The sequence below is a fragment of the Cinclus cinclus genome, chromosome 6 (genome assembly GCF_963662255.1).
Source record: "Cinclus cinclus chromosome 6, bCinCin1.1, whole genome shotgun sequence".
Taxonomy (NCBI): domain Eukaryota; kingdom Metazoa; phylum Chordata; class Aves; order Passeriformes; family Cinclidae; genus Cinclus; species Cinclus cinclus.
The window spans coordinates 41,077,943-41,096,032 of record NC_085051.1 but is presented as its reverse complement, the minus strand read 5'-3'; the positions used below and the strand labels follow the sequence as shown (position 1 = coordinate 41,096,032).

Here is an 18,090-nt window from a genome sequence, read left to right as displayed (position 1 = left end):
AAGCTGCCTTGAAGCAGAAATGGTACAGTTTACATGTTGGTTACTTTTCCCTCATAGGTAATTAAAAAGTAATGAGCAGCTCACACAGGATGCTGATGTAATTTGTTGAGGATCTGCTGGTGGTATTTAGTTCAGAGGCTCTTAGAATTCTAGCTGCAGTATATATTGAATTGTTGGAGCTTGAGGCATCTGGCCACGAGGTGGTGATGGTGTATGCTGAAGAAATGAATTGGCTTTTGAACATGCGTCTCTGATGAACCAACCTGTTGGATAATTTACAGTGGAAAAGCTCACTGAAGAAATGACTTGAGAATTTTCCTGTTTATAACAGTTTTCATTTGGTTTGCTTGTATTATCTGAGAACAGATTTAAGTGCCAGCAGTTGGTGGTGGTGGTTTCTCAGTAGAGACATCATCAGTGAGGCAAGTACATCTGGGCAGCAGCCTGTGTCTGTGCTAGCTTTGAGCACTTCTGAGTGGCCCATGTGAGAGACCTGTACCAAGAGCCAGGAGCTGACTCCCTGCTCTCCAGTACAGGTATTAAGCAAGCTTCACACTACACAAAAAGTTGTCTTGCTATAGTCTTAAAAGTAATTGTTTGAGGTTTTTATAGCTGATGATTTGCCAACAATCTGTAGTCTGCTTAGGCGTTGCTTGTTTTGGGTTTCTTCCAGTGTCTGTTTTGCTTAATGAAGCGGGAAGCAAGGAATGTGTAACTGATTTCTGTTTGCAGTATTTAAACTCAGGCATTTTTGTCTCTTTCTCAGGCTACAGTGTGATATTTGTTCAAGCCAGGAGAATGGATGTAACTTCCATTCCACACTGTTCTCCTGCCATTATGCCATCAAGATCCATCTGAGCTGAAAGGCAAACCGGATTAGGAACCAATATGGCAAAAAAATGAACTCAAAAGATCATTTTTGTTCTCATGTTGCTTAAAATGCATGTTGAGCTACAACCTAATAATTTGGTGCCAAGAAGTACCAGAATTCCTAGGCACCTATTTCTAATGAGAAAATGAGTGATTCTGGTGTTTGATATGTGTCTTGTTTCCAGGAAGTCTTTGCATATACACTTTATATAGAAAGTGCTTTAGCACTTTTCTTAAGTGATGGTTATAACAGCTGGAAAGCCAGAACACTGTCAAATCTCGAAGGATTTCTCAGCTATAGGTCTTGTGAAAGTGTTACTGGCTTTTTAAGCATCTAATTCAACTTCAAATTAAGATAAGCACCTTATGATGATTTCTGCATGAAAGTGCCTTCCTGTTTATTTTCTTCAGAGTGCTGTTTCCCACTCATGCATTTTTTTAAATTGCCTTAAGTCTTTAGAGATAATATTACTTTGTAGACCTTTTCTGTAGACAAAGTTGGCAAAAGTTCAATTGGGTGAACTAAGAAGCTGATTAGTGATAACAAATGTGATGACAAAATTTTTTCTTTGTCTAAGAGCTTTGGCTGAAAAACTTCTGTTTGGATTCTGTGGCATTACAAGTGGCACTCTGAAGGACCACCGCCTGCAGCTGGTTTTGACTGTGAATTAATAAGGAGTAGATGGATGCTGGTAATAGATGTGTTAACTTTGAAATACAAGTGGAGAAATAGTGTTACACTGGGTCACTGGTGAGCACCTCTGAATTGACTGTGCACTACAAAAATTTCATTGCTTTTTAGTTAGCCAAGCTAAACAAATCAGCTTATAGGAAACTGAGATAGGGCAGTGGTTTTACAAGAGCACTGGAGTTGGAGCTGGAATCAGAACAGTAGATGGCTAGCTCCCAACCTCATGTTGTGGACCACATCTGAATCTTTTAATAGCTTCAAAAATGCTTTCTTGAAAAGAGCCTTTGCGGCTTCTTTGTCTGCCTGCTTCTGTTTACCACATGCTATTTGTAAAACCTGCTGTCCTCCATGGCATCAAATCTTCGTGGAAATTGTCATGTCACATTGAGATATTCCTCAGCTACAGACTAAGTAATAGGAACCAAGTAGTTCTTGAAGATGAAAGAGTTTTTGTATATCATTTTACAAGGGTATGTTAGTTGCCTAGATTATTTCTAAATCTAAAGAAGCATCTGAAGACTCTAAACTTAAAATATAAGGTGTTGTAATTACTAAAGCCTTACATAACTAAAAAAAGTGAATGTCTCCTTTCAGATTTTTCCAGCAAGTTGCCAGTGACTAAATAAGATATTGGTAGGAGGCAGCACAGACAAAATACACACGCTGTGAAAAGCTTCTCTACAGAGAATGTAAGATACGTGCTTATGCGTAAATGTGCTGCCTTAGTTGGCACAGTAGTTTCCTTTTGTCTTGATATCTATTTGAATTCATCTGTTACTTCTTTGTACGGTGTATGCATGTAGGTGACTAGAAGACTTCAGTCACCCTGAAGACGGTTACAGCAGTCTAATTATATATGAATATATTACTTGTTCCTTCATCCAGACTGAAAAAACTACCCCAGCAGCTAAAGCAATAGCAGAGCCACCTTAGGGGTTCTTGGTAATGGTGCTTCCAGTACTGCAGCTCCTTTACATTATCAGATCAATACTCTGTTTGTCCTATTTTACTTTGCATTACTTGATTTGTACTGTAATTGGCTAGAAGACCATCATGGCATCTTAAACAAAACATACTTGTTCTGTGATCCCCTTGAGAATTTCTTCAAAGGAGCAGTCATCTTCAAGAGTGTTTAATGTGTTGAGCATATAGACTCTCTTCAGAGAACTCAGGTGACAAGGTACATTAATATCTTGTATATCGTCATATTTGGCTTTAATATATAGTAGAGCAAAGTGAACAGGAGAGATGGAGAAGTCTTCTTTCTGCAAAAATAAACTTTTGGAGCTGTTTTCCAATTCAAAGTCGCTATGATTGAAAACTTCAATGAGAAAGTGTTGCAGATGCATGTCAGAAGTTTGGTGAACATTGCTCTTGCTCTGTTCAGCCACAAAATGAATGGATGTCAGATAGTTTTGTAGATAAAGGAGCTTTTTAAACAATGATAATAAAAAGACACAATAAGCAGACTTTTCAGGGTCATAGTGTATACATACACAAAGATGACAAATTGACTCTTGGAATGGTGTTCTGGAACAGCCCTGTAGCATAGAGCCACTTGATTCTTGCTGTTATTTAAATTGACTGTAGGGAAAATGAGACAGCTTGGTTCTTGTCATGGTAAATGAGACATTGTTGTGATTTATGATGTTAAGTACTTGACCTGTCTTGGTGAATTTTTCAGCATCAATGATTTGGTTTGAGTTGAAAGCTGGATTTTTTGCCACTATGATCTCGCTAGGACTGGGAATCCAGCTGGCTCCTTTCTGTTATTTACATAAGAGCCAGTGACACATCCTGTACAACTGGAGTTCTGTTAGCATTGTAGCTGTTCAGGACCCAGCCTGTTTGTTGCTGTGATAACATTGCTGGGGGCAAGTGGAAGAAAATCATAAGTAACCCAAGTGAGATGAAGGCAAATCAAAGCATGCAAAGCGAAACCAGTCTTAGGGACTGGCTAACGACCTTCAGAGGTGAAACTTAGTTTGCTCTCCTATGTATCGAAAACTGAAGATGAGCCTTAAATCCAGGTGTATTTTAGGTTTCAACTAAAGCTGGCAGTACTAATGGCTTGTAACAGAGGTGAATTATTTCTTTCCACAGACCTTAACTCAGTAATAGTAATTATACCTCTTGACATTTGTAACAAGTTTAACTGACTTCCATGTGAGTTTTAGGAGGCAAATATTCCACACCTAGTCACAGTGCCATACACAGCATGTATAGAACAAGTCATGGATAGACCTTGCTCAAGATTTCTCTTAAATTTTGACTGAACGTTGTCTTGAGCACTGTATAGAAATGATTATTATCCAGCATAGTTCAGTGAAGGTAGCAGTTGCATTGGCATTCCCAGCTGCTAAACTACTGGAAACAAATAGCTGCTCTTTGAAGGCTGGTCAGTCAGTTAGCAGAGCAGAGTCACATTGGTATTTGTCTCAGGTTTTTGCACCTCCTTTGTGAAGAGCCAGTAATTGATTCCATCTCATCGGTGAAAACATTAAGAAAAGTTTAAAAGAATTCTATTCTTGCCATTGCTATGTGCAACAGTATTGAGTGCGTTAAATCAGAGAAGGCAGTTAAACCAATTATAACCAGAAGTAATAAGAATGTACAGCTGTCTTGGTAGAAAATTGAGCATAACTGAGCTGTTCAAATTCAGGACCATTGTTATACTGTTAATATGCCAGGGGGAAGTGTGCTGGGGAAGAAAAAAACAAACTAAGCTTAGATTGTCTGCTTAAATTCTGGAGGAGAAAGGAGTGCAATTAGTATTTTAACTTCCAAGTGGTTTATCAGGCCCTCAAGTGAAGATAGGACCTCAGCAGTTCAATCATCTGCCTAATTAGCAGGTTTCTTGAAGTTGGACATTTTGTAACATTACCTTTTTCTTTCCAAAGACAAACCGGAATTATATGCAAGTACAAGTGTAAGCAGTAATGAAGGAATAGCCCATGTTTCGGTGCCTAGAATTGAATTTTAAGTAGCTTATGGTGTATTTATAAATGAAGTCTGTACTTTGCCATTCGTTACCAGCAATCAATCCACAAATGGAACCAGTGGCTGCTGTTGTACTCCAAGGGGGAAATACTCCTTCTGCAGGCGAGGCTGAAAACATTCAATTATCATTAAAATCGGTTCATTTGAATTTCCTCCAATAATGCACTTGTTAATGAGGTGTTAAATTATCACCTTGGGAACCTGGGGACCAGTCAAAACTAATTCGAGCAAAGTGATTTTTTTGTTGTTGTTGTTGCTGCCCTTGAGAATCTCTAGCTGAGCTGGGAAGCTGTTGGAAAAACAAATACTCTGGGGGTCATAAAGAGAGTTTCCTGCTTCTCTCCAGGGGTCTAACAGTTTTAAACATCATTCTCTGTATTTGTACTTCCAGCTGAGGATCTTTTAAATCCAGCTTGTTGCTGCATCCCTACCTCCCTCCCACAGAGCATGGCAAGCTTCCAGAAAAACTGCTTTAACCTGGGCTGGGCAGGAGAAATCTTTCAGCCTTTGATGCTTTGAAGAGTGTTTACAGACGTTAGCAGGGTTGTACCCTTTGTGTTGTATATGGAAATGTGAGAACTCTTCAGTGCCTCTTCTTTTGGGCTTTATTCAACATTGTAATTTTTGTATAGGGCTTATAAACCTTTATAAGTGTACACCTGCTTTGTTCTCTTAACATTCTGCTTCTTGCTATTTCTGTTAAGATAGGAGTGTCATCCTATGTCTTCATAGACTAAACACTGATCTATCAGAGCAGAAATGCAACTAGAAATGTTGCTTTTTGAAGTAATTTAATTTTTCTTAATTTCTTATACTACATTTGATTTAAAGTATGTCTTGCTTTTTACTCTCAGTAGCATATGAGGTGCCAGGTTTCTACAGAATGCTGGTATGCTGCTCATACTGGAAAAGGAGAAAATACCGAAAAAGGAGAAAATATATATAGTATATATTGTTAGCAACAGCACAACTAAAATGCTTCTAAATCAGTAACATTAAGGTAAAGCATTTCAACAGGAGTAGTCACACATGAGGTGATGTGTGCTCTGTCTTTCTCTGGGTTAGTGTGAAATAGAGGTCATGGTTCCCGAGGAGGTACATGATTTACTAGAGCAGAGATTTTAGGAAATACCTGAATGACCCACACAACCACTATCTCTTATCATCAATCCTGGCAACTGCACCAGTTTTGTACATAGAAAAAATAATACTAGTATTGCAACAATGTGTGCAGTATAGAGACTTCTAGGAAAACTAAGTGGTATAATTGTTTCTATCTTCTTTGGAAACGGGCAATAGTCAGTAATGGAGCCCTTTCTGTGGGCTGTGTTAGGCTATGTGGGACTTGCAGGCCAGCTGAGCTACTGTCCATGCCTACTTTAGTGGGCTCTGGTGGAAAATATGTTTGGCATGAGGTCAGCTCATGCCATTTCACATCAATGCAGTTGACATACCACAAATCCCCAAATACAGACAATCTTGACAGTCTACAATGTGTGCTTGTGTCCTGCTAGAGTGCAGATGTTTGTTAATGTTTCAGAATTAATAAACTTTCTTAGTACAGATTTAATCTTTAAAGGAGGAAGCTGTCTGAAAAACCTGCATGCCAATTAATGTGTTTTAAGATTATATGGCCAGAGGAGAGGTTTGAGATTACTTTAAATGAGATTGAGTGGATTCTCAATTTTGGTATTGGGGTTTAGTTCAAGACAAATTGATTTGTCAAGGACAGGATAAACCAACCTGTAGGGCTTCTTTCTTCCACAGTAAGCTTCTGTTAATGCTCAGGTTATTGCCTAATTGTTGCGTAGTGGAAGAATTGTGGTTACAATGCTGCCTACACGGGGGAAAATGTGTTACAGAGTATGCATGCTTCTCAAGTTCATGTTGGCTAGCAGCTCCTAAGATTTCTTAACTGTTTGTCCATGGACACTGGGATTGCAAAAAAAAAAAAAAGAAGAAGAAAAAAGGCGCCAGTAAAATACTTCTGAAGCTTTTTAAGACTTCTAAGCATGCCTTCCAGCTTGTCAGCTTAATATTGTATCATATATGTGTGTTGGCAAACTCAGGCTCTAAATGGGTGGTGGAGAACTCATTTATCCTGCAACTAGCATCTCTAGAACTAAGTACTCTGTGCAAACAGATGTCACTCTTATGGAATAATTATACCAGGAGCTGGAAGCCAAATGTCAAGTACCTCCAATATGAAATATAGCTTGTCTTTTCTAGGATTATAGCTATATTCCTGACAAATATCTTTTTGTTCAGGACATGGCAGCATAGAGGCAATTTTGGGTTTTATGTGCACAACTTTGATCTTTCCAGTATCCTTGGAAAACAGAGCTGTTCAGGAAAACCAAGTCTGTAAATGTCAAAGGAGAGACAAGGTCCCAAGGGTTTAGGCCTTTTCAGGCACAAAGCCTGCTCTTCCACCTCACTGCAATTCCAGGTGGCAGGATACCAGAAGCTTCTTGCCAAATACAACTCACTAACTTGGGAAAGCTCAACACCCTCGCTGTTGAAATTATTGCAGAGTTTTAGGGTAAATCTGAGAGCACACTGTAGAAGTACAAGTATGACTACTATAACAGATACACAGGCAGATGTGGGCAACTCTGACTTGGTGAGAAATTTGCAGGCTGTAGTTTTTATCATAAGCTGAACTTGGCTAGAAGCATCTTTGATATCAAAGAGAAGCTTGAAATGTTGTGAAGGACCTCATTGAAATGTTGTGAAGACCTTGATTGAATGGATCAAAGTCTTCACAGAAAGATGTATGAAGATGTGTTCTGTGAAAGATTCAGGTGCTGCCTCCTCAATGACTTTGTACAAAAGCTTCCTATTAAAAAAAATAAACCAAACTAACTCATTCACTCAGAATGAAAGTTCTTAATTTTAGGACACATTAGTAAAGAGCACATAGACACTTGCAGCATCCTGTCTCTCCCATTGTGCTTTGTGTTAGGTGAAATTTGAAGCAATATTATATTGGGAGGTATATCAAAGTCCTGTTGAAGGACAGAAAGAACTTTGGAACTGAATGTGCTCCATTCCATAAGGTCCCATTTAGTACCACTGATGAGAAGTAGGTATTGAGGACTATTCTGTTCACTTTCTCTAGACCCGAAAGGGTTCTTCTGTGAAGAGACATAGTAGAAGGTAGTCTGTTTGCCAGACTGCTTTTCTGGATTTTCAGACTAACACAGAGATAAATACTTCTCTTAGTACCTTACAGTATCAATTACTGGTGAAAGCATACTTCTCTGTAGGATCTCATTATTACCTCGAGCTCATGGATCCTGTTTCATAGCACTCTTGGCATCATTTCTTTATAGAGCTGGCTTCTGTTCTGTTTGGCCAGAAGACAGTACTTAGTGTTTATGGCTGCCACCTCCCAAAGGAGGTTGTTGAAGAGTACACTAGTCAAACACATCCCATCCGTCAGGTGGTACCCCCTCAGGGATACCTCACTATCCAGATAAGAGAATGGACGCCCTAGCTCTATTTGTTGCTTTCTAGAGGAAGCTGATTATTTCTAACCAAAGCTGGCTATTTCTGACCAAAGGTGGCCACTTTGTAGGTGGCTGGTGCATCTTTTCCAGTGAATGACAAGCCTTGCTGTGCTGGAACTTGAGCATTAGTCCAGCTGCTTTAGCAGCAATGCTGTTAGAGGCTTTTACGGTGTTGACATGGAGTGTGACCAGTCAGCTGACTTTTGCTGAATACTGTTTCTTGCACTTAGAACATTCCTATCTGATTTTAAATTTAAGAGCAGCACTTCAGTATGTGGCTAATGCAGCTGCAGGGAATGAGGGTGAAAACTGTTGCTAGTCATCTGCAGTTAATTTGCACTGTTTCTTAATCTACCTTATTGCTTGTGATTTATATGATGTACAAATCCCTCTATGTGGCCAAACTGGCTTTGAGTTTTAAAAGAATAGATTAAGAACAATGGATGTTGTAAAACCTTGTGCTTTTATACTGATTTGATGTAAAATGTAAAAAACAATGCAGAAGGAAAAAATTAATTTTTTTGACCACCTAGCAAGAGTTCCATAGGGAAGCTAGTGTATTAAAGATCAGTCAGAAGAGCTACTGAATTACTGCACTAAAGCTGAGTACTTGGCTATCTTGTCCAGTCTATGGATTCTATTATGAACTTCTTAGAGATGTGGCTAATGGCAGGATAAATATACTGACAAACTAAACGTTAGTACTGTTAATAAATAATAACTTTTCCATAAAACTGCACAGACTACACTTGACTGCATTTCCCTTAAAGCTATTCTTGTATTTGAGAATTTTAGGGAAACAATTGTGCTTTTTTTCCTGAAACACAACAGAGCTAATTATTTTCCAAGTTTGGTTTTGGGAGGTGTTTCCTGTTAACACAGGTTATTCAGTGACATCGGGTATGGTTGTCAGACTCATCTTTTCTAATCCTATAGCTTTGGCTATAACCTGTGTTCTATGCAGTAATTTTTATAGGATATTAATACTTTTCATTTTTAGAGTACTTCATACTTGTACCTTCTTTCTTCATTATATTTTGAGAGAAGTGAGAACAGTTTGGGGTAGAAGAAGGCTACATGGCCACTTTGGGCTTTTTTGGTTGGTTTTGTTGAGGTTTTTTTGGTTGCTGTCGTTTTTTGTGGTTTTTTGGGGGCTTTTTGGGGTTTTGTTTTGGGGTTTTTCTGGGCCTGTTTTTGTGGGTCTTTTTATGGATTTTTGGGGTTTTTGTTGTTTATCTAGTTTGGTTTTGGTGTGGTTTTTTTGTTGATTAGTTGTTTGTTTGCTTTTTGGGTTTTGTTTTGTTATGGTTTTGGTTTGTTCTTTTGTTTTTTGGTAGGATTTTCTCCTTGAGGAAGAAGGTGTTAGTAGCTTGTAACCTGTTGATTCAGGATATGGCACCCTAATAGCCTGGTTGAGTCCATAGATTTTGGTACTTAACTTGGATATTTTAGTACCAAGGGAAACCTTTGTATAGTGTTAGGGAGATTAAAAAAAAATCCACTACAAGTGTTTGTCTTGGGATTAGTTCTTTTGACAATTCATAGTGAAATGAAGTGAAGGATTTGCATAACAGTGTCTTCATGGTAGATACCTGGTAAACAAGGGGAATTACACTGTGTTTTGGGAAGTAGATGTATAGGATCTGGGGTTTTTGATAACTGTTGTAATGGCATTTATTGGAATGGTGGGAGACACTGCTGCTGCTCAGGCATGGTCTTGGATCCATAAAATACCCTAAGTTTTGGGTTTTATGTATTCAGTGGGATTGAAGGCTCATACAAGGGACTTCAGGAATATTTTTCATAGCAGGGTTTTTCCTGACTCAGGGTATAAGTGTCCTCTGACTTCCCTTTAGATTTGAGGGTAGTCCAGCGTGTGACCACAGGAGCTGTATATTCTATACACATTTGTTTTTCTGTAGTAGTAATGTACTGTGAAGTGTTTAAAGTGCTTTTTATTTTAAAGTGTTGTCTGTATAGATCACACCTATTAAAGTTAAGCATTGTGCTTTTTCTTGGAAAAACTGGTGTGCACTGCAGCTTTTTTGTGTTCTGAGAAAAGAAATACTATTTTCTGCACTATTTCCTGTGGTCTGTGCATGTAGAGAATAGCCAGGCCATATAATATAGGGTGAACTCCAGCCTAACAGCAGCAGAATGGCAGAACTTGTGCTGACAGTATGTGAGTACAATAGATGCTTTGTTTTTTGTTTTATCAGTTTTAATGTGGACAGATTCAGAAGAATTTTTATGCTACCACTGTAAATGCACTTTGGAGATGGAAGGAGCTATTCCAATGCTAGTATTTTTGTTTTCCTGAAGAAGTACTTACAGTGCTGTCCTTTTTGTTCTTCTCATGCTTGACCTAAAGCTGATTTCAAGTTTTATAGTGACAGTGTCTTTCTATTTTTGATTATAGCACTCTTAAAATGTGGGAAGGGGCTCCTTTGCTCTTCTTATTGCACATGTTCAGCTGGAGGTGATAATCTGTCTCGTTCTATGAAGTTTTTTTATATCTGTATGATGTTTTACAATTAATAAACACAGTAATATTAGCTGAAACTAGGTGACTGCTACATTATGTGTAATGCTTCCTGCTTGAAATAAGGGGTCTTCATCACATATTTTTGTGTATATATTTAATAGCCATTCATATCCTCCATCTTCTCTTGTACTGCGTAGGAAAAGAGATTTCTTTACTCCTTTGTGTTGCTGTTCAAAGTCCCAAGGAGCAGTTAGCTTTGATACTGTCTTCCATTGTAAAAAATGAAGTCTGCACAAAACAGATGGAAAATATAGTTCACACTCTTTGTTGCTATGTTGTAAAGCTACTGAACTGTCTCCATGGAAGTAGATTATAAACATCCTTAATATAATATGTTTTGTCAAAGCTTGCACATTCCTTAACTTCTAAAGAAATGTGGTGTTTGTATGTGTTCCTGATGTTTTTGCTCTCTGTGACTTCAATTTGCCATAAAAGCTTGCCAACCTCTTTGTACTGTACAAAGGTTTGATTCTTTTTTTTTGTTTTGTGTCTTCTTCACTGATGCTTTCTATTCAGATTTTTAAGAGCAAAGATGTGATTTTTTTAAATTTCAGTGTCCATGGTATCATAATAAAAAGAAAACAGAAGGTTTTAATTGCTTGCTTTTTTTCAACAATTCAATTAATTTGGCAAGGTAAGTTTCATTGAAATTATACAAAGGTAATTTTTTTCATGATTCTGACTTTATAATGAAGGTGCCATAACTAGTTCAGAAGAACGGCCTGATGAGAGCACTTATCTTTTCTTTTTTCTCAGCAAGACACAAGAATAGCTGTCAAACAAGATATGTATAGCTGTCTTTTTAATAATTATTAATGCCTTTATGATGACTGAATTTATGATAATATAAAATCTGTATGAGCTAATGTGTAAGTAGTGTTAGTACAATCCCACAAATCCTCCCAGTGATTAATATGTACAGTTATACAATACATTTACCCAAGCAACGCTAACTTAATTTCTTTGTTCTGGAGGGATAACTCTAATCACAGTCTTTAAAATTACCTGTTGATCTGAACTAATGCTTTATAATTTCAATGACTGTAAATCAAAATTGTTAGGATGTAGGGAATTTTAGTCATGTGATGACAGTGCAACCAGATATAGTGAGCAAGGTATAAACAAACAGGAATAGCTATTGTGAATTGCATTTCAGAAATTGCTTTCTGGATTGCCCAGATGGGGAGCAGGGGGGAATTCTTGCAGGCAGTACTGGTATTCTTCAGCAGATCCTTCAGCTAGTGTCAGAGTTAGGTTGGCTGGTAATGTGCTTTTGTTCCTTTTGTTCTCACTTCCTATCAGAGTAGATGTGGTTTTTTGTCTATATGGCTAATTTATTTAGCTGTGATAATTCTAGAGAGAACTTAAACTGCTTTCAGTAGAAATTCAGCCTCTGGAAAAATTCTGTGTGAAAATATATGGTGGTAGACATGGAGTTGGAAATAGGAAACCCTTCTGGGTCTCATGAGCCTAGTCTCTCACTGCAACAGGGCTTGAAACATATCAGAGGAGATGAGTGCATTGTTACCATGAAATATAACTGTTTTTCCTATACAATTATTTGCATATGAAATAATTTTGTGTTCAGCCAGTCTTAATATTTTTTAGTTCCATAAGCACATGCTATTGCTTTCTTGTTCTTTTATTTTTATTGGTAAAATAGTGTTCACGGATAATTTTAGCAACTTAGTTGACCAGGCATTATCTTGAATTCTCCTTTAAGTGGAAAGGGCTTGTGTGCTTCTGACAGCCTTCTGACAGGAGGTGGTGTTTTGGTTTGATTTTGTTTGTTGTTGTTGCCTTGGACAAGATCCATTCTTCATCAAAGACCTCAAATCCTACTTCTGTCTAGGTGGATTTCCTATGAAGAGTCCTAAACACAAAAAGAGAGCATGGGATCTTTTCCTCTGTGTTGTGTGAACTTTAAAGTAGACACAGTTGCTATTTCTGCAGTGTCTGGTATTCCATTGAGTTAGTACTGGGGGAAAAAATTAAAAGCAAATTGCCAGATAGATGTGATTCTAGTAGTCATTAAGGAATCCAATGGTACCAGCAACCAGCAGTCTTTTTAGACTTTCCTAACAGTTAAAAAAGCAGGTTTTTGTAATTCAAAGTGCATTTTGACTGAAAAGAAGTGGCAAGGGATGGTATTATGACTTCCCATCTCTTGAAACCGAGTTATTGCAATTGATTGCAAGTTAGTATTACATTTGAGGACGTGGTTCTCTTTTACATGGATAACTCCAGTAGATTATTTACATGATGTGGACCTACTCTCTTATAATTTTTGTATCTTTAAAATCAAGGGACTGCTGAAGGTAAACTATGGGAGCAATTCCATTTTACTTTGCATGCTGTCTTGCATAAGGTAGAACCCTGCATAGATGTAAATTGGAATTGTGATTGTATTTGGGGCATGCTTTTGAAAGGGATTGAATTTTTTGTGGTTGGTTTGCTTTGTTTTTCCCTGATGTTAATTTATTAGTAATTCAGACCCAAAGAAATCTATGCTTGCTGCATGACAGGCTCTTGCATGTTAGGCTTAAATGAAACACTGCTGTACAAACTCTGTTTCACAGCATTCCTTAAACATTCTCTACAACCACAAGTTTTTCTGGCAGCCCAGGTGTTTTCAGGTTTTGAGAGAACCACTACTCCAGCAGAGCTTTTGGAGAGGTAGGCCTAGGGGGATGTATGGGATCCATGTCCTGCTGACTAGTCCTTCCCTGTTCTATAGGTAATGTTTATGCAGACTTCAAAGACTGCTTGAGGTCAGCAGATCATTTCCTCTGATTATCACACAGGGAGTCTGAGATGGTAATGACTCTGTATCCCTGTTTTGTGTAATTTTCTTATCTATACAGAGGGAAAGGGCAGTTTTTAAAATTAGGGTAAAAAGCACTGCAGCTCAAGTGTTAAACCTTGTGAAGGTTGCTGCTACAAGCTCAGTAGTTCTTAAGACCTCTTTTAAAGGTTAACAAATGTAAACACATGCATTTTGTTGAATTACAGCCAGATTAGGCTGTTAGTATCCCTTTAGCTGTGAATTCCTGAGGGCTGGATGTACCTTATAGAAGAAATAAATGGTCTGATGAAAAAGCTCCAGGTTCAGAGAGCTGATCTCTCCAACTACCTGAGTGTGTGGGAGGAGGTGCTGTTCTGGCCAGGGCATCAACTGATGAACCTCAAATAACAGCACAGAACTTCACACACTTCAGTGACAAATATGTAGCATGTCTCAAATGCCAGACTTGCATAGGAGTTATCCTGGTATTAAGACAGCTGAAATGTTTCCATATTAAATTACAAATAATCCTGTCTTTTGGATCTACCCAAGAGTTGTATGTTGTTCCTGTTGTGGAGCAATATTTTAAACAGAGAGATTTGAAAGTTCATCTGTTGAAATAGTCAGTGTATTCTATTGGTTGTATTTTTATTAGAATGTTGAAAATATCTGCTGTTTTTAAAAATGCTAGTCAGTATGCAAGCCATGATGTTGCATACCAGTGGAGCCTTTAAAAATCTGTATTCCCCAGAACTGTACTGTAATTCACTTCATTACAGCTCACACAAAGTTCAGCAAAATTGATCATTGGTGCCTTGTGTATTTGGTTAGTTGTGGGCTTTTCTAGGGGGTGTCCACTTGTTTCATTTAATTACATCTCAGTGCAGAAATCAATTTATCAGTTCATTCTGTGTGTCAAGAGGAACTAAGGTGTTTCAGTTAAGAAAATAGATTAATTCAGTTCCTGGCTCTAGAAAATTTGGATTAATTAGGAAATCTAAATTGCAGACTAGTAGGAAGACTCATAAGAAAATCTACATGAAAACTGTTCTGACATGTTTGCCCATAGAATTGTATTCCATGATTTTAATATGGTGTTAATTAGAAGGTGATATCACTTCTTCAGTCACTTACTGGAGCTGGAGATTGATCAAGAGGAAGATTCTGAACATGCTGCATTCTGGTTCTGCCTTGGTCTAAATGCTGACATAATTAGCACCACATCTGTGCTGTGGTGTAGCCCACGTTCTTTGGCTTTATTTTTCCAAGTACTATGCATGAGTTGATATTGATGTTTCTGAATGTATTTTCTTCATGTAAAGACGAATGCCTTCAGTTACCTTCAGCTTGGTTGGGGATTGACTAGTTTCTGTTTGCTCTACGTTTTTATTAACATTGCTTTAATAGTTGTGGCAACATTAATGCTTTCTAGCTGTTGAGGAATCTCAAAAAAGATGATTTTGTAGTATACTCTCTTTGTAATATGGCAGAGTTGGAGATAACTGTATTGTACAAAACAAAAAGAGTAAAAATGTTTTGTTATCAAGGTGAGACTAACTGTTTTGCGTTGGAAAACCAGCAAAAGCCTCCAGCTTGGAAAGGGCACTGAGCTTTTTCTTTTGTGCTTCTTTGCACAATGCGTGTGATTTGCTGCACACCTGTGTCTGGGCTTTGGAAAAGCCTGCAAAATCTCCTTTAAGGCTACTGCATAGGTGCAAGAAATGCCTAAAATCTGAGATCGGTTCTAAGTGTTAGTAAAAATAGATTTGTATCTGTATGTCTGTGGAAGTTTATCAGTTTATGTCTCTGTTGTTCTATGTCCCCACTGCATGTGCTTAGTAAGAGTGAACAACAAAAAGATTTTCCAGTGATACTTCAAGTTCTGGTGGGGTTGGACCCTGGTATCCTAAGGTAAGAGCCACTCTTGCTCATTCAGACAGGGAAGACAACTTATTCTTTCTCTGAAACTTTTTGTTAATGCACATAACTGTGCTTCTTGGGAGAACCAAAGGATCATGCTTTATCTTCTACCTTTTTTAATGGGTTGTGGTCTTCTGGATGTAAGTCATCAGCTACTTATTACAGCTTCTGGAGGTGATGAGCAGAAATTTATCAGCTGAGATTTTTTTGTAGTCTTGAATGCTGTTCAATTGTTGTGGTAGGTATTTTTGTTTGTTTGTTTGTTTTGTTTTTTGTTTTTTTTTTAGGAAACAAAATATCATATTTTACCATGATGTATTTTTCTTCTAAGGCTGTAAATCACACATAAAATAGAACAAAATCTATAAGAGCATCTTTCAGGCAACTGCTACATGAAGAGAAGAATATACTGATTTGATCTTAGCTAGAGAGAGGGTCAATCAAAAGTAAACTGAACTAAGGCATCTTTTAACACATTTGTTACCACTGTGGAACTGAAACTGCAGGAATATTTCTGTTCTATTCTGTTAGATGCAATTCTTGGAAATGGTCACTCTTGGGCTTCCAGCTCATGTTTAATTTCCCAAGCTAGACAGTTATTCTACTTTTTTGAGGTGAACAAAATGTTCTGGTGTTATGAAAAAAAGATGTGTTTCTTAACCACTTCATTAAATATGTACTGTTGAAAGAAGGACAAGTTGAAAGTCAGTTTCTGGCATGGAAGTAGGCTCAGAAAATGCTTTGAGTGTTCAAATAATTACTGCTTTTTATTTGGCGGGGTTTGAAACTCAAGGGGAAATTTAGTATATAGTGAAATTGATCCAGTTTCTTGCATTGCTCAAAGTGAAGGTACCATGTGGTTATGTTGTAACTTGTTTAATTATCCCGCAAGGTCCAGTCCTCTGAATTACTCCAGTATGATTGCCATGTGTTTCCAGATGTCAGAGGAGTGTCAACCTAGTAGTGCTTTGGTGTGTGACACACAACTTTCTGTTCTTTAGCAATTGCTTCCTAGTTAATTTTAGTTCTCTGTGCTTTACAACCTTTCATCCCTAAATAAATGTTGATTCTCTAACTTTTGAGATGCATTGCAAAGCAATCAATATCTTCTGTAGTTTACCTGAAAGGCCTGGGACTGAGGTGGCATTTTAAGGCAATATAGCTACTTTTGCTGTAAATTTTGTGATGAAAAAAGTCTATACAAAAAGCTTTTAAAGAAGATTCAAAATGCCTTTACTGTTGTTTTTTTTTTTTAATTGTATGTCAGCAACATCCTCTAAGACACTTGCGCTATGTTTTTAACAAATGGTCTCCTTCACTTCTGTGAGTCTAATGAATCCTGGAGCTGCACAGTGGGAGTCTTGACAGACTGGAAGTTACATTAAACAGCTTTAGGTTTTTATTGAAAGCATTGTCCTTGGTTGGAAGGAAAGGTAATTCTGCCCTGGAATGATAGCGGCCCCTCCTTTATTGACAGCACGCCACCTGGTTGTGATAAATTACATGGCTGTGGCAAGGCTGCAGCTTTTTGGTAGCAATGGGTGACGTAAAAGCTTTATGTCCAGATGGTAGAAAATAAGAAATAAAGATTGTTTATATAAATGGCACACTTCCCCGTGTATGGTGTCATGGTTTAACCCCCAATGAGTCACTAAATTTTTGGGGGTTTTTTAACATCTTTTAGATGTATCTCTAAAGGAAGATTTCAGAAAGCAAGGTATTTTATAGCATTTTTTAGGAGCTAGTTCTTGCTGCAATGTAAATTCTGGTAATCTGTTGAGGGAGAGCTTGAAAAAATGATGATGGAAGTCTTGAGTATTTCAGGTGTAATTCACACCATTTATTCTACTTTACCACCCAGGGATTGTTAGTGTATTTCTCACGTAGCAGTAAGAACAGTGCAGATTATTAAAGGGTTTTTCTCAAGAATTGGTTGTACTTAAACTTGTTTGTTGCTGTAGCTTCAGTGAGGTAGGTTCTTTTTCTGAGAGCTTGCCATGTAGTCAGTTTACATCTATACATAAAAGTTCAGAGTGCTGTTAGATAGTTTGTTTGCAAATTTGTTCTCCTGGCAGCTACTTCTTTTTCTTGCTGTCCTAACCAAAGTATTATTTCTTCTTCTAACCTTTTTAATTTTATGATACCATTTAATGGTATGATATGGTATGATATGGTATGATATATTCAGGCGCAGTTCTTATGCCCTGACAAAAATAAGCATCTCAGCCAGTGGTGATTATTAAACAGAAAGGTCTGCAAGAGTCTTGGAGGGTAAAGGCAGTTTTGGTTCTCAGAATGTCTGAATTAGAATTGTAAGACAGGCTTAAATGTTTGTGAGTAAAACATACTGCATGTGACTTCCTATAATGTCTGATGTGTTGAGAATGTTGTCTGGTACCTATTTCCAGACTTTATTTCAGAACTCAGTTTTAAATTATCTTGCCACACTTACTGTTTAGGGTTTAGAAATTTCTTCCATTTGTTGTTTTCATTTGTTTTAAAAATATAATCACAGCTCCCTGTGATGAAGCTTATTCTTGACAAGGTCTTCTGGTATCTTTTGTGAGGCTAGTTGATGCAGAGGAAAATGTCATCAACTAACTCTGCCAAGCATTTAAGTCTTTTTGATTTGGGCTGAGGTAGAGGTAATACCACTCAATACTAGTTCTTGCTTTCCTACTACTGCTTTTTTTGGATTTGGATCCTTGCAGTTATATTTGCACAATGTGGCATGAATAACATTTATCTTAGATTTAGATGTAAAGAG

At 37.6% G+C, this 18,090-nt stretch overlaps 1 protein-coding gene across 1 annotated transcript in view; it reads left to right on the top strand.

The window, feature by feature from the left end:
- Positions 1–18,090, top strand: part of SPTLC2 (serine palmitoyltransferase long chain base subunit 2) — a 78,366-nt gene that overhangs the window by 31,117 nt on the left and 29,159 nt on the right. The window lies entirely within an intron of this gene.